A 17,642-nucleotide genomic window follows, 5' to 3' on the forward strand; every position below is an offset into this window, starting at 1 on the left:
TGAGATTTACACTTTATGTTTCATGACAAAACCTGATGAATAAAACTATTGCATGATAATCATAACACTGCTCATAAAATATTATTTTAACACCACATTATTAAAGCGCACTAAAGTTATTTCTTTAAATTATAGTTTATCTAGGGTTCATGCCACGCAGCTATCTCATGTAAGCAACTGATTTTAGTCTGAACTATAAATATGAAATTAAATTTGGGAAATTTATGTGGAACAAATCAATACTTACAGGAATTTTATTTAAAGGAAACTAATAACAAATTTCAGCCTTTGTTTTTGCAATACAATATATAAATTTGTTTTCAGCATATTCTCACCTGTACATGTAGTGATTGAAACACTTCATTTACATGTCCCTAAGGACCAAAAAATGCCCATGACTATGAAAACAATAAATTAATTGTGTTTTGGTTTTTTTTCTTGGTGTCAAGAACTGTTTCTTTCTCTGTCATTGTCACCAGGCTTCTAGGGAAAAGCAGGAAGCAGGGCAGAGAGGCAATCCAGAGCCAAGAAGCCTGTGGCCACAGGGCACACTCTGCAAGGTCCAAAAGCCACTTGCCAAGGGTTACAGAGATCCACCTGACACAGCTGTGCACGTAAACTGAGTTACAGCAAGTGATGGTGCAGACTCAAGTGATATGCTGACACAGAGTGACATGAAATTAAATTGGAACGGAAAATAACCAGGGGGTGAGGGAAGGGTTTCACACTAATTTTAGAGGTGAATGTTCAAAAATAAACCCAAAGGCAATTATGCAAGGCTGTTGACTGGACTTAGCCAAACCTGAGTTAGGTATCATGTTTCTCCTGTTAAGAGCACCTTGTTGCAAATTTGACTCACAAAACACCTGCTGAACTACCACAGTTTATAAACTGGCATATTAAGGGAAGCCAAGACTGGAGACTGTCCTCTCTGATGACTTGTGGGAAATAACTTCTTCGTTTGGTTGTTGAATAGTAGGGAATAAAATTGCCTTGGAGTACTAACAGTTATTATTAAATGTTTACTGAAAAGAACAATCCTCCTTGACCAACAGAACTAAGGACATTAACGACTTGGCTGTAGACGTGTAAAAACTAAATTATCACAGAGGTTCTCTGGAAGCATGCATTGTAATGCAATACTTGACTGTTTCAGAGGCAAAACTTCTTTTTCCACAGCCATTACTTAGGATTGTCTCTGGGAATAACAGCTCCTACCAGAACTGGACAAATTCTCCTGTAAATGATACATATAGGAGTTAAGCTTAACCCTTGTGACACCATAAGGACTTGTAGTTCTTTCCAAAGACCTGAGTTTCGCTCTTCCTTTCTCTTCCTTTTTCTTCTTCTTTCTCTTTCAACTATTATCTCCAAATGAGAGGAAATCAGATAAAGTGTGTTTAAGTGCTGCAATTCACATAACTGTTGCAATATATTCTTTTCATTTTATTTGGGGATTACGATGGATTAGCAAAATTTCAGCAAATAATAAAAGAAAAATTAAGGCATTATCTGTGCAACTTCATTGCACAAAAATCAGGTTTTTTAATTTTAAGTCTATCTGTTTCAAAATTTTCAAAAATTTCTCCTGTCAGTGTCCTCCCCATTCTTGAGGACAGCAATAATATTAAAAAGCAAAAGATACAGAGAAGGAGAGACACAAGCTCTACACATACTTGTTTTTCTGCTAAGTCTTGTTAAAATTTAACAGGCAGGTATCCTTCCATCTCAAGCAAAATGTTTACATCTAATGAGACATTTTCAAATGTGTTATTCTATTCCACAGCCATACAGTGTTCATTTTTTGTAAGCTTCTACCTTTACACATATAATGGCTTAATCATCACTAAATTTTCTAATTGTGTACTTTACACTTTGCAGAACTTATTCTCAATAAAAAAACTCTCAATCACCTTGGTCCTTTCACTTTTTGTCTCTTCTTCAGGTTCATTTTTTTTTGTATATGCCATGCTGATATAAAATTTTGGAGTCTTTAACGATCATTTTCTTCCTGTGCTCTCTGCTTACAGTAAGTTTTCCTTTAAATAATTTCCTGAGGTTGGTTTGAGGCACTGGTAAACTAACATATCCTAGTCAACTGCCAAAGTATTTGCTTAGGTTTTAAATACATTATGTCTAGTGAACCCCAGTGTTAAGGTTTTTGTTTGTTAGAGTTAATGTGTATTGTTTTCTTCACTAGGAACAATTAATAGATTGATAACTCCTATATTAAGAGTTGAGTTATGCCAGGGTAGAGGGTAAGCTTTATCAAATTTGTATTTTGGGAGGACTTTTTTTAAGGAGGAGTGATGAGGGACCACATCAATGTCTATAAACATCTGAAGGGAGCCTGTCAAGAAGACGCAGTCAGGCTCTGCTCAGTAGTGCCCAGCAAAAGAACAAGAGGAAATGGGCAGAAACTGATGCACAGGAAATTCCACCTGAACATGAGGAAAAATCTCTTTTCTCTGCAATGGAACAGGTTGCCCTGAGAAGTTGTGGAGTCTCCCTCACTGGAAACTGTCTGAATGCTATCCTGTGCAATGTGCTCTGATATGACCCTACTTGAGCAGGGAGGTTAGACCCACTGTGGTCCCTTCCAACCTGACCCTTTCTGTGATTCTGTGCTTAAATAGTTTTTAAGAACTTCATTCTGAGCCATGCTTGAAAGAAAATTCTGTTATTGAGGTGTCTTCACTACTGTATATGAACAAAGGACTTGTTTTATAAACAGGAAGAAAACTACTCCAATGATATTATTTAATAATAAGAAGAAAAACTGCACTTCTAAAAGGGATTCATGTCTCCTAATTTAGACACTTAATAAAACATTATCAGCAATTTGCTTTGGCTAAAACCAGATTAAATCTGTATATGTAACAGGGAAGGTGTTTGGCACATACCAAGAAAAAAGATGTACTCTAACTGACTTCTAGGTGCTTGATTTAGGGGTCTAAGAATGAAGTGACATTGGGTCAGTGGAAAGAGATTCACATTTACAAGATATACAGGGCACAAATAGATTGATTCACATGTTCCCTTTTCCTTCTCTCTCTCAGCTGTGGGGAAAGACTTCTAATTTCAAATATCAAATTAAATTCCTAACTCTGAAAACTCCTACTCATTTCAGATGCATTTCTAAAACTAAATAGAGAATAACAAACCTGTGCACCCTAATTTGATGTGCTAAACACATTAATTGATGTTTTCAGAGGTCTTTTGATCTTTTCTTATACCTTCTTCCTTGTGACTTCAAAAGGCCCAACTAAATTAATGTGATAACCTAGAGAACAATTAATCTCTCACAACAGGGAAATTCAGAAAAATGCATTCAATCAAGCATTATCAAGCATTACTAAGCACTATGCTGCATATAATCTAATTATTATAGCTGTAGATTCCTGAAGAATTTTCCTGTAAGATTAATTGTTTACAGGCATTTGAACAGCTCAGAAAACTCAAACAGGACCTTCCAAACTGGAAATTTGTACTTGAAAAGGATTTCTGCCAGCATTATTTAAGGTACTGGAAATTTTCCCTAAGTTCAATATTGGCAGAGTTGCATTTCCCAGACACAACACAGTGGTATCATTATGGCTTGAAGACACCATCCTGCTCCACATCACAGCTGAATTTAGCTTTGTCTGAACTTAGAAAAGTGTGTCCAGGTTTCTGTGGTTAATGATCTGCTAGGGAGGCGGGAGGCAATGTTGTTTAGAAGACAAATTCTCCTGTTCTCAGGGCTTTTAAATTCCCAGCTCACACCAGTAAGAGCTACTGAACTAAGTAGCTTTGAAGAATTGCAGCTTTCTTGCTGGAAAGAGATACTAGGGGAAAGAGATTAAAAAGGTCTTCCCAAATTCACTAAGCCAACCCTTTCAACTGAATTCCGTAGGCCTGAAAAATATAAATCTCAAGTCCAGTGCTTCAGACTGTAAGCCAGTCTTGGCTTTATGTACTTCATAAAAAAATCCTACAGCATGTTACTTCAGAGTAAGCAACATATGAAGCTAATTACACTTACCTCTGTACACAGAGAGTCGCTGGAAACAGGACACAAATTATGCAGACTGCTGGCTTGTTAAAGCATGGTGATTTTTGCAGTTTATGTATCTGTTTCAAATATACTTCTTTATGTCCATAAATTAACAATGAATGAGATATGTGGCTAATCTGCAGTGTTGTAACTTTAAGTCATTAATAAAGACAGGACAAAATTTTCTAGTGATTTGCATAAAGTATGTCTCCTTCACAAGAGTGGTGTCTGTGTAAACACTGAATCTTCAAACTTACATTATGTTTCTGCAAAATGCAAATAATGACAGAGTGTGATGTAGACAGACTTTCCAGTCTAAGTGTGACTAAGGAATCTCATCCATTTGTTACTACTTAAATGTAAGTTACCTTTTTACAACTGTTTTCTTACAGTGTGTTGCAAATAGACGTGGCTGTAGCAGAGCCAAGGGGTCTTACATGAGACAAAAGTTAACAAAGTGCAGCATATGCTTTGATTTCCATAACACTGAATAAATGAAGGATCTTTGTTAATGGCAAGTTGTAAATAACTGATGCTGTAACCTAATTTTGCTTCTGTTTTTCAACAAATCCTGTAAGAGCCCTTTGTTCTGCTAAGACGGTATAAATGTGGTATCTAAACCAGCTCTTTTCTACAGTGTTTTATGGCTTTTTAGTTGCAGGCTGGAGAGCATCTCAGCCACAGCCACATCCCTTTGTCATTCCAATGTCTGAGTAGCTACTTGTTTTGGATATCTCAAAGGTGTGATACTCCCTACTATGATTTTTAAATAATGATGGAAATACACTCAGGAAAGCAGTCTTACTCCACCTCCTACATAAACACTTCCGAAATTAAAGAAATATTGCTATAGTTTAAGAGGCCAAAGCTCCAAAGAAAGTAATTCACTTCTTTAAAGCGACTTACAAAATAAATAGCATAAATGTACTGAATAAAGGTGGGGGAAGAGACAAAGATTTATATGTACAGAATACATATTTGTCCCTTTCTGACATGATTATGAAATGGAACAGAAACTGGGATAAACACTGTTTTTTAATGCCTTCCTTGCAAAATTATTTTTACCTACCAAATCAAAAAAAAAAGAAATAGGGCAGCAGTTTTCAGTCTTATTGGAAAGAGTTTCTCATTTCCCTTCTTCTCATATATGAATGTTGACAAAATGTATTAAAGAGAAACACTGAGAATACAACCCTCTGAAGATGTAATGGCATATACAAGACATGGAAGGTTGCACAGCAAATTTATCTTGTTGGGATAGCATTTGGATAATACCAGGAGAAGATTCTGCATTCCAGAAATGAACTGCTATTTGCGCAGTTTTATTTATTACTGCATGTTCAATTATGATAGAAAATGAGTTATTCATCAAACTGAGGGACTATCACAATATGACTGAGGCTTTAGTTATAGGAATCTGAAAATCTGAGATGGAAGGGATGAAATGATGAGCAAATATTAAGACTAAGCATGTCACCAAAAACTGAAGATTAGGGCAGAATCTAAACATATGTTGTGGACCTACTGCGACACGCTGAACACCCTAAATTCTTGTCAATGTCTGTGGGAACTGCCCAGAAGTATTTGGTAATATAGGACCTAGATTAAGTTCTCGGGCAAAATAGACCCTTTATATCTAGTAAATTTTGTGGATAGTCCTTTTAATTCTTCAGCAGCCTTTTCTATAGACTTTGCTTTGACATATGTCTTGACAAAAATCAGTCTCAGAAAAACACAACTAAACCACTATTTCCTGTTTGTTAAAGTTTTCTGGAATAATTTATACAGTGATCTAAAATCACCTCTAATATATATGAACAGGTAAAGGAAGAAAGAGGAAAAAAGTAGTGTAAGGACAGAGTGTGTTTTGCAAGGCTGCAAATGATACATTTGTTCCCAAGTGTTAACTCATTGCAAGCTACAGTGTTCAACTGCATTAAAAAGCCATTTCAAGGTGTACAGAGATAAGGAATTTTCACAAAAAAAATATCCTTCATAAGATTTTAGTTGAGCTACTTGCTTAAAGATGGAAATACCTAAAAGAAATAAATATCGTGGATCAGTATAGACTAACAGCATCTGCATGCAGAGCAGACAATTCCTATGTCATCACCATCTGAAACTGTTTTCTCACCATACATTATCTGTCCAAAGAGCAGGAAGTGTGTTTTTTCTATTGTATCTATTATTCAGCAATCACTGATTTAAACAACAGTGATTATTGACACACCTGGCTATGAACAAGCTATACCTTCATGAACATTTGAAGGCATCAAAAAATGCCTTTTGCATTAGAAAATGCATCTAATTAACTACCTGAGGGACAGGTAAAAATAGTTCTTAACATTAGCAAACTGTGTACATTTGGAAAGTGAAACAGTTGCATAGATATTTCTTCCTCTTTCAAAGACAGTACATTCAGAAATGAAGATAACACTTGCATGTTTTCTGGTAGGCATTAAATTTAGAAAACACACGTGATTTTTCCAAACATAGTATGGTTGTTCCCTATTTTCTCCTCTCTTTGAGCTGGGTGTGTGACCTCTTGATCCATACCACTTTCAAATGCAAAGTTCTAGTCTACAGATGTCTTCTGAATTAAGACTACCTACCCTAGCCTTGCTTGCTATATCTTTGTCCTTCTAGTAGTGATCAAGTTTTATTAGTTTAAGGTTCTGCTGTTCACCTCAGGTGAAACAGCTTTCTTATGATATAACTCTTCCAATGTCAGTAGATTTCAGCTGGAAGAGGTCTGGAGGAAAACACAGAGTAAACTTTAAAAGTCAAATCTTTCATGTCTATACTGCATCACTTTTGTAGCTGCAGGAATTTACCATAGAAATTCTCAAGCAGCGTTAGCCTATTTTCACTTCCTTTTTTTAAAAAAACGAAGATATTTTACATCTAACAATGATTACATTGTGGTTTGAGAGGTTTCCAAAGCATATGAATTCTGAAAACATAAAAGCTTTTTTTTCCTATCCCTATTTTTGCAAGTGTTTGTTCTTATCATTTTCAGACCATTTCTTTTAATTTCATAGCAGCATACAAGATACATTAACTGTCGCCTGCAATAGAAAACACAAAGTAAATCACAGATGGAAATGGTTTATAACAATTGCTCAAGTGTCAGATAGGGAATAAGCCATGAGTAGGCGGTAGCAAATGTGAAGAGAACTTTAAGCTTTAAAAGAAATACAAAAACTGCCACATTGAACATTTTTAATATTCCTCCCATTCTTAGGTATAAAATAAAATTATCCAAGTGCAGTGAAAGTGCCCTGTAACTGACAAAAATTCCCTGTTGTTCCTGGCTATCATGTTCGTTTTAGTTTTGTTTTATTAATTTATTTGGCAGATACTTCACCTGTTTTGCAAGATACCATGCAGAGATGGTTCAACTTTCCAACTGGAAAATCCAATTAGACTAATCAGGAAATAAATATATGAGATTGAGACCCCTATGACCATCAAATTTTACAGAAGTTCACAGTACATAGAAGTCATATGCTTATATATTGCTGACGAATATTCTAATCCTATCTAAATATAATGCTAATCTGAATGTTTATTTTTAAAGATTTTACTGTCACAACAGTGATACTACAGCACAGATTCCTACTAAATGAATCCTTGACTAAATCATTAGGCAGCAACCTAGATTGCAAAACTGTGTAAAAAGAATCATGGTTTGATATTCAATCTAGTGTCACATTTGATATAATAAATATTTAAGAATGGGAGAGGTCCATTATGCATGTGTGTACAGTGCTCTGTCCAGTCTATAATCAACATGGGGAAAAAAAATCTAGTCAATAAAATTTCCATGGAGATGCTAAAAAAATGTTTTCTAAGTTTTGAAAGATTAGAGGGAACTGCAGAAAATGGTGCAAACAATGCAGTCATACTGTGATTACTTCAAACAGAGAGTTGTCTTTGTGTACCACCAGCTTCTTTGCCAAACACAGAACCCAATGCCTTTAAGCCACTCTCCTCAGAAAGGGGGAGAAGCTTCCTGCTACAGAAGTGTAATCCAACCACACCAGCCATCTCTCAGATCATAGAAAAGAACGTAATAGTCAACTTTTTCACCTTTAGCCAATCTTCTAACCTGATTGTGCAGAGTTGTGCCTGAAGTTAGTTCAGGATTTCTCCTCCCACCATGCGAGAACAACCCATTAAATAGAGGAAGAATTCAGGTTTCCAGCTGTGCCTCTGCCACAATTTTTAAGTGGCTGGTAGTACAGATTTGTTCAGTGGAAGCATTCACAAGGAGACTACAGTGCTGAAGCCAGCCTGGCCTGGGGGCACAAAAGTTGTGTAGGTCTTCCTCTGGTGCTATAGCCACCTGGTCCTAAAGTGCTGCAACAGGAGATGTGACAATGGCTATTGATACAGTTAGTCCAAAGTCTTCATGGGGATTCTTGCTTCCTTTAATTCTTCCAACACACTGGAGGGTGATTTGGACATAAGGCAAGCCTGGCACATATTTTGCTATGTTAAGATTCCTATCTCAATTTACCAAGAGTCATCCTTCCTGTAGGTTTTACCTTTCCTGTACACTTGAAATTATCTCAAAGCAAGGACACACTGCAAGCTATCTGCAAGCTTTTGCTGAATTGTGAATCACTCTGGACTGCTGCTGGCTAAGTAGTCTTAAGGGAAATTATATTGTAATGCAGGAAAGTAGTTAGAACTTGCAACAAAAAGAATGTTGAGGTTTCCATAGAAAAGGAGATTTTTTTCATTGTATTCATGGCAAGATGAAAGTTTCAACTGGCACATTAGTAATTTTTTGCAAAGCCCTTATTCATAACAGTCTGTCTTCAGTATATCAGTTTAATCTGTTGCAAAAGCTTGGTTTAGACTTTCTGCAGGAAACACAGTAAATTATAAACAAACCCAGTTTAACTCCATCCGAGTACTGTGCTGCAGCTGGCTGTCCTAATCCTTATCACATTAAAACTCTTAACTGAAAGATAGTCTAACCCATTCTGGCAACTGATGCATGTAAATTCTTGAATTAAGGTAAAACATGTTTGAGATACTTCCTTCTGAAATGTTCAGCTGTTATGAACTCTTTCTTCCCTCTTTTGCCTTCATTGACTAAAGGCCTATTCCATATTAAAACACATTCTGTGTTATTAGAGTTCTTGTCTCTAAATCTGCACCAGAAGCTTCTGAGTGCTAATGGTAATCTCTGCATCTATGCAACCCTAATTCAAAGATTCAGAAAAGCTACTTTTCGAACATGGAACTTTTTGCTGTTACTATGCTAATGTTGGTTTGTTATACTAAACTGCCCCCTTGTGTTTTTTGACTTGAAGCAAACACATTGTTCCTGTGTGCAAAGTGAAGGGGTTCTTGAAGGGTGATTATCTTTTAAAATACGTTAGCATCTTTTGAAAACAGCACTAAAACTTGGTCTGTGAACAAAATCAGTTACTCTATATGAATTTTTATATAAATATTTTTATTCTAGCAAGAAGCAGTGGTTAGCAATGACAAAGTTTATTTTGAAGCTTAATAATGCAAAAATTATCAAGATAATGTACTGTCCCTTAAAGTAGGGGAGAAACTGGTCAACAGTATGATAGGATAAGGGTCATAATCAATTTAAATGAAATAAATATATTTCCATCAAAATACATAAGCTTCTTCTTTTGCAGATCAGTATCAGATAATTTAAAAGATTTAATGTGTTCAATGAATACCACGCCTGAACTAATCTCTAAGTCAAAATTTTAATAAAAGTTCTGCTAGATAACAAGATACACTTGAATGGAAAGTAAAACCAGAACTATCACAGCAGACCCTCTATCAATGAAAAAACACATGAACTTAAATTGATGAATCAATTCGAGTGAAAAAAAAATCAGAATAATCTCTCTGAATGGATTCCCATCTGCAACATTCAGTGTGGAATTCTTCCAGTGGAGAAAATAGGTAATAATAATATTTGCTAGTAATAGGTTTTGGTTTAATTCCAAACCAAAGTCAAAGTATCTCACACATCTCAGAGATATGTAAAAAAAAAAAATTGTCTTTCTGCAGTGATGTGATTTCAATAATGCCCTTGGGCCACAATATAATGCAAAGGCTTAAATTTAATGATGAGACAGCACAACGGAATTGGGTGCCATGAGTGAAGAATGTTAGAATGTTATTCACCTATCTTCAGCATTTTCCCCACAACTATATTACATGTGGAATCATGCTTGGCAGAGAAAGAGATTTTCCTTTTCTTTTTAGAATATGACTCCCTAAACATTCAATATTTTGGAATTTGTGTACCCTTACACTGGTTCCAGTGAAGCTGCTCACATGAATAACTGTTCATCAGGGGAATGAGGAATCAAGGTTCACAGTCAACCAGAACTAGCAGTGAGATAGGCAAACCTTGTATTTGGAAACAAGATTTTAAGTCAAGACAAGAAATTATGGTAAATACATTGAGCTAACCCTTGAATATATATTGTGCAACAGAGCATGAGCTATGAAAATGTGATTACCAAGAAAAAAAGTAGTCTCTTACCAGTGAAAGACATTAAACATGCAGTTCTGTGAGAATAACAGCTATCCTAAAATAATGCTGACCATGAGACTTTGTCCTTCTAACCAAATGGGAAAGTTTATATGATTAAATTCAGTGGAATTACTATTATATGAAAAAAAAATCATTTGGGCTATTTTTTTAAAAATAGCTACCTTGCAGAATAAAAGTAATTAATTGACTTTCTTGATAAGAAAAGAACAGAAATCTAAAGGCTACATTTTCATTTGAATTACATTTGCCCATATTTTAAATTCTCATTTAGATTTTTTTAATGTAATGATACAATATTTGCTTTGCATCATGCCCCAGACTTTGCATTTGCATACCCCTCGAAGACATTGTGGGAAGAAAAAAAGGCAAGAAAATGCATAAAAATAAATGCAGTCTTTGCCACAAGCTGTACCTATTTAATTCAGCAGATGAAAAACTTAGATCATTTGATATGTTCCCCAGCAATTAAATTTAAGGACTGAGCCCAGTGCAAGGAGCAAGGAAGGTTCAGCATCACTGAAATTCTGCCATGGCAGATGCACTGCAAACACGGCAATGTGACTGATGGACAATAACCTGAAGGATCAGGATTTGCTGTGATCTTACCAGACAAATCTCAGAATATTTCACTGCTTCCATGCATTTTTGCCAGATGTGTAGTCTGTGACAGGGGATGCTTTCCATGGAACTCCATTAATCCCAGAGAAGCTGAATATTGACTTTCCTGCAAGATGCAGTCTTTTGCAGGTTGTTTCTGCTATTTCTGACCTGCAATAAATACAGTGACAATGAGTTAAGCAGAGAGTGTAACCTGAGGGAAAGAAGAGATTTTCAGCCTCCTCTAGGAAAGCTAGATAGATGGCTGGCTGACACAGGCAGGTCACAGAAGGACTGTAGTGCAGCAGGGAAGGTTTCACAGAAGGAATAAAGCATCTTTCAATGCCGGGTATGCAGATGAAAGTCTCCAGTCTTAAGATGGGAATGAGTTCGATTCAGCAGAAAATTTCAGTGAAAGAAAATGTGGTTTACTAGCACATCTAATGGTTCAAGGATATTGCAGGTAACCAGTGAGTAAGGGCCAGGTGGAACAGTGGTGGAATGATTCTGGTAGGTGGGAGATTGAAACAGACGCCACAGAACACAGAGCTGGGTCTACCAGAAACTAGTCTCTGCCTCTCATCTTAAAATGCCAGGACACTTTTTAATTCTGTATGAGAAAATATGGCAGAATCCAGCATATTTTTATTGTTTCTCTTCAAAATTATTATCACTCAAGGTTTTTGCATTGCACTTATCATTCTGCTTTCTCATTTACATCACTGTCATTCACATAATAAGAAAAAGTAGTGAGATATGAAAAGACGGGAATGCATGCATAAAGAACAGTCTGTGAACTGAAGACCTAAAGGGTTTTTTGGGAGCCAGCTATTTGCAGTGCACTGTGCACACACTACTGGCTGTTTCATTTTTATGACAGATCAATTCCATACACCTTTTACCAGTCTGACTCATCTGGGCTTTCTGAAGACTGTGTTTGTAAAACTCACTTTAGCACAGTGAACATTAAATGAATACTAGAGTGGATTGTCTCTGGCCAAGTTGTTCCAACAGATCTTTTGAGATTTAGCTACATTTATAGGGAACAATCGAATCCTTATACCACAGTAAGGAGTGAAAAATGACAGCATTATGCAGTCACATTAGTGCTGAGTTTTATCTCTAGCATCTAGGCTTATTTAGATATTCTTTGGCATGTAATTTGACAGAAAAATATTCTGGTGCTACTAAAGGGAGAAAAGCAAAAAAAAAAAAAAAAGTTCATAAGGAATTGGAATACAGCTAATCAAGAATCTTTTTCTTTCTGTCAATCATGAAAAAAAAGACAGAAGTACTAGCTGTGCTGACACATAAAGAGCTTACGAAACTGGAATCTTATATAACAATCATTCCAACTGGGATAAAAAAAGAATGGCAGTAACAAACTTTGAGAGAAGAAAGATGTAAAATTGTAAAAAAAACAGAGTTTACAATTAGAACATGGAAATCATTGGATACAGATTGACAAACAGGGAAGATAATTCAAAATTCATCTCATTCCAAGAGTCATACCACAAACAACTTTGGTATTTTTTCTTTATTCAAAAAGTAAAACAGAAAACATTAACTTACAGTCACAGGTATGATCAACTTTTTAAGTAGGATGAGAAATGTATGTTTGTAGAATGAGGAATTACAGGAGAATCTAATTTGCGATTTGATTGACTTTATACAAGATTTTACCCTGTCCAGTCTGTATTCCTACCTGTTCACAGCCAAAAAGGATCTTGTACAGGACCACTCTATACATCATCTTTTTCCAATGTGCATTTTCAGAGTCCTATAACTAACTTGTTGTATGAAAATTACTGCAACTTCGTAGCTAAAAATTAACTCAGTATTAAAAAATAATTATTTTTTCCCCTCTAAAATCATTCCCAGAACACATCTGTTGTTGCACTTTTTTCATCTTTAACCCACCTTTTGCAATAGTTAGGAGTAGCTACCTATTATCAACAGCTCCTTATTTACAATAGGAGCCACTATATAGTGGCAAAGAGCTCTGATTTGGTAATATTGTCCATAAACATTAACTCCTTTGTAATGCTATCACTGTTCTGATAGTCAGGGTCAGTGTTGGAAATTTTCTTCAGTTTATGCTCCAGCCGATCCTAAAAGATCTGTCATTGTGAATGCATTTCTATTCCTTTACTGTCTACTAAAACCACAAGACAATCCCCAAGTTCATCCTGTTAAGAGAAAAGCATCAGAGCCAACCTGACAAACCATTGTATCACAGGATGACACCTACTAAATTTAGTGGTGCTCTAAGATGGCTCTGAAGGAGAATCTACATACACTTCTACATAATCACACTGACTTCCTTAAAATAACCATCCATACGTATTTGCACTCTGCAGTAAGTAAGAGGTGTCTGCCTTTGCAGACAGCATGGAAGACGCCAGAGGGAAAAAGACAGTTAGTAGGTAGCCAGTGGGAAGATGGATCAGGCACAGTATTTCCAAAGCCAGGAGCCTATCAGGGTTGGGTATAGCTCAGCAGCAGAGGCAAGGATTAGATGATCTGCCCAAGGAAGGGAAAATGAGACCCTGACCCTGACTTCATGGAAGGATCTTTCTGCTTCTGAGGGAAGGGACTGTGAGAATGGGTGAGGAGACAAGCAATGGGTGTGGGTATTGCCCAAAGCTGCCATGTGGTGGTGGGGAGGGCTGCAAGTTTGCTCTGTCACAGGATGCCTCCTTCCCTTCCCTATCCATCAGGAGCAATCTGGCAGGAGGGCCCATCTCCCAAGGAGATAATATCTGTGCATGAACATGTACACCAGGCACTGAGATAGAGGGCTCCTTTTGTCTTGTTAAATAGTCCCGTCTCAATATCCTCATCTTGTTCTGGAAAATTATAGTTCTTTTCTCTGATTATACCTTTCTTGTATCTTTTCACTGTGCTCAGCGCTGTCTTGATGGTAGTAGCTCAGCTACTCATGTCATTCCTTTCTGCAGGCAAAATATCCTCTCTTCTTTTTCAGTCATTTTTCCTGCCTGTGCTGTGCAAGATTTCCACCACTGGATTATTAAATTCCAGCTATTTTACAGCTAAATTTTAATTTAAGCTTAGAAAGTATGCATATTCTTATTAGATACCAGTCACAAAATTTGTTAACACCCTTACATGGTTGCAGTGAAGGAAATGCCAGAGTGGTAATAGTTATATTTGAGACACTGGACTGGAAAATATGCAAATTCATTGCTGTCAATTTTCTACATTTGCACCACTTTTGCTTAATCATAAGGTGAGCATTACTGGGTCAGAATACTTTGCATTTTTGAACTGATATTTAAAAGTGTGCCCAGTCTATATGATAGTTATTTTTGTATTTTTCTTTTTTTTTTTACCTGTATGTAGTATGACTGTTCTTTAGTGAATTCAAAAGAGGACTAAAAATAGAGACACTCAGAGATATTTCTTTCTCCTGCACAGGTAAACTCTAGCTATGGGCCAGCTGTTGGGAAATTCTCTCTTCTATTTTCTTCCCTTCTTATCCATTGCTTTTAAACACAGAAACAAATTTGAAATATTATAGTCACTGTTCACTTCTTGATAAAAGACTCTGTGTTGGTGTTCTCAAGGAATTGTGTCCATTGAAAGAAGACTTTGCATTTTTAAGTAACAATGACAAGCTACCAGAAGGACAGTTCATTTGAGAGAAGTCAGAAAGCAGAATTTTCTTGTTATTAATAAACTAAGAGCATAAAGGTCATTGAATCCATTAGAAATGCTATAGCCTCAGTGGAGCAGCTCTGCTAATTGGGTTGTTGATGTGGGGTCCCAGATTCTCCAGACCCCTCTGCACATGAGACTATGTACTCTGATGAGAATCTCACTGAAAGCACTTCTCCCTCTTGCAAGGAGAATGGACTTTAGCAGCAGGTTAGCATGAGGGTTAGGATGAGGATTAAAACAGCTCAGTAGTGTAAAAGACAGCCACTGAAACGGAGTATGTTTTTGGGTAGCATAATAATAACAGACCAAAGACACAGGGATTACGAGGAGCTGCAGATCGAGCTCTGGGTGAGCCCGAGGCAAGAGGCGGTGAACGCTCCTTAGCATGACGAAGGGCCCTGGGCATGGACCGGTGGCCCAGCCAGGTGACATATTGACAGTCAGGAGCCGAGGACTCTGGATTTTCACATCTTAAACTGACAGGGTGTAAAAGCCCAGGCTTTCCTTTGTTCAGGGCTTCCTCCTTGGACCCAGCTCAAGCTGTGATCTTGTTATTGCTCCGTGATTAAATTATTTAAGGATCTGGGTACCGGAGACTGTCCTACAGGAAACCTGGGTTTGGGCCGGTTAAGAAGACCTGGTGTGACCGTGTGAGTGCGGGGCTGGAGCTGCGAAGGGAGCGTGGGTGGGTGGGATGCCGGGGTCAGTCTGCTGAACGGCCAGACAGGGAACTCCCCTTAACACAAATACAGTTGTGGAGGTTGGAAATAGGTAATCTTTAAGGTCCCTTCCAAGCCAGAACATTCTATGATTCTTTGGCTTTGTGACTGACTTTATTTAAAGGCTAGCCTTGCTGAAAGGAAACTGAAATTATTAGCAGAGAAACCTCTTCCCTGGGTAGTCGTTTCAGAGGGTTCTGATGTCTTATGAAGTGCTTCATAACCAGAAGGCAAGAGCTGGTATTTACCTCTCCTGACAGAAGGAGTCAGTGTACTGAGGACTGAGGAGGCAGAGCAGTATGCTTCCCAGCCACAAATGTGATGCTGGGTTCGGAGCAGTTCCTTCAAATTCTCTGCATTTCATTTTCACTGTTCCTAAAGGGATAATACTTAGTAAACGTTCTGTTCTCTTTCTTTCCATTTCAAGCACTACTTATTTACAGGTTGAGAATGCTTCATATTATTAAAAATAAAGAGAGCAGGGAAGTCTATCCTTCACTATTTGAAAAGTATTTGAGAGTGCAGTATTGAATAGTGGAGATGTTATTTAAACAGAATGTGGATTACTTCAGTTGCAAAGAAAAGTATTCAGTTAATTACAAATTTTTGTACTGATCTTTGAAACAAAAGACATGAATACATTTTGAATTAAATGAAACATTGCGTTTATAGATTTTAGAATATTGCAAAAAAGGGCTCTTGAATTCAAAGTAAACAAATACTGCAGCATAAACCAAATGAAGATAAAATTTTATTTCACAGTTCAGAGCACTGTATCCAATAACTGTTTCCAAAAAAACTTTTGCAGAGATGAAAATATAAAAACAAGAGGATTGGAAAAGAGGAACATATCAATAAACAAAGGCACAAATATATTGGAATGTCTGAATTTTTAAATTGTTGATTGGACTGAAATAAGCCACTGAAGAAAAACACAGTATGAGAGTAAAATGATATTAGTTTGCTGCACTTCCTAAAATCCAAAAGCCATTAAGTCTTTATTGAAGATTGTATCCTCAGTAATAGCCTTATCCAAAATTTGGTGTACAGTAAACTGCAGTAAATAAATTCAGAGACCTATAATGACAGCATATTTCAGAAGCTTTTAAATCACATCCTCTTTCTGTCAGACTCTTTAATGTCAGGAACTTCCTTCATATTTTAATTCTGTATTTCATAGTCAGGAACACAGGGTGTAGGAAAAAGAGACTTGTTGCTTTTAGGTTTGTAAAATAGAATGGAACAGAACAGAATGGAATGTTTCACTTTTAAAGGGCCTACAATGATCATCCAACTGCTTGACCACTGAGGGCTGAAAATTTAAAGCATATTAAGAGCATTGTCCAAATGACTCTTGAACAATGACAGGCTTAGGGTATCAACCACCTGTCTAGGAAACCTGTTTACCTCTCAGTAAAAAAATATTTCCTAATGTCCAGCCTAAGCCTTCCCTGTATTGTTGATGATCTAGATTTCCCTGAAATATTATGACTGAATATTTGACAGGAGATGACAACCAGTTAATACGGCCCAATATGAATTTCTGAGATCTTAGAAACCCATTTTTTATTTAACTGTTGCCATTAGCAATACCAAATATATCACAACATTGAGGAAGGTAAAGGTAAATACTGTCGTCATTCTGATTCAAATGCTATAGAAGTCACATTACATAAATTAAAACATCTGAGTGTGAAAACTTGTTAAAAATGTCCTTAATGGAGTTGAGTAATGTTTGCCTGGGGAATAACAATATCCTTCCATTACTTTTTGGCTAAAGTGGAGTTTAAAACTAAATACTCTAACACTAACCTTTAAAATTCGTGGGGAAAACACCTCATTTAGGTGTCTGCGTTTCATCAATTAATCCAGAATCCAGAGCTTAATGTCCATCCTAAAATCCATGTTCAGTGTCCTGAGAGGAGCAGGAATGGCTATTTGAAGTAGCTACTGGCTACTGCAATAAGCACAAAGCCATTTAGAGCAAACTGAGAGGAAATAATGAGCACAAAAGTGCATAGGAAAAGGTGTCACATTTCACACTTGAGATATTGGGTCAGGG

Source organism: Anomalospiza imberbis, chromosome 5 (assembly GCF_031753505.1).
Source record: "Anomalospiza imberbis isolate Cuckoo-Finch-1a 21T00152 chromosome 5, ASM3175350v1, whole genome shotgun sequence".
Classification (NCBI taxonomy): domain Eukaryota; kingdom Metazoa; phylum Chordata; class Aves; order Passeriformes; family Viduidae; genus Anomalospiza; species Anomalospiza imberbis.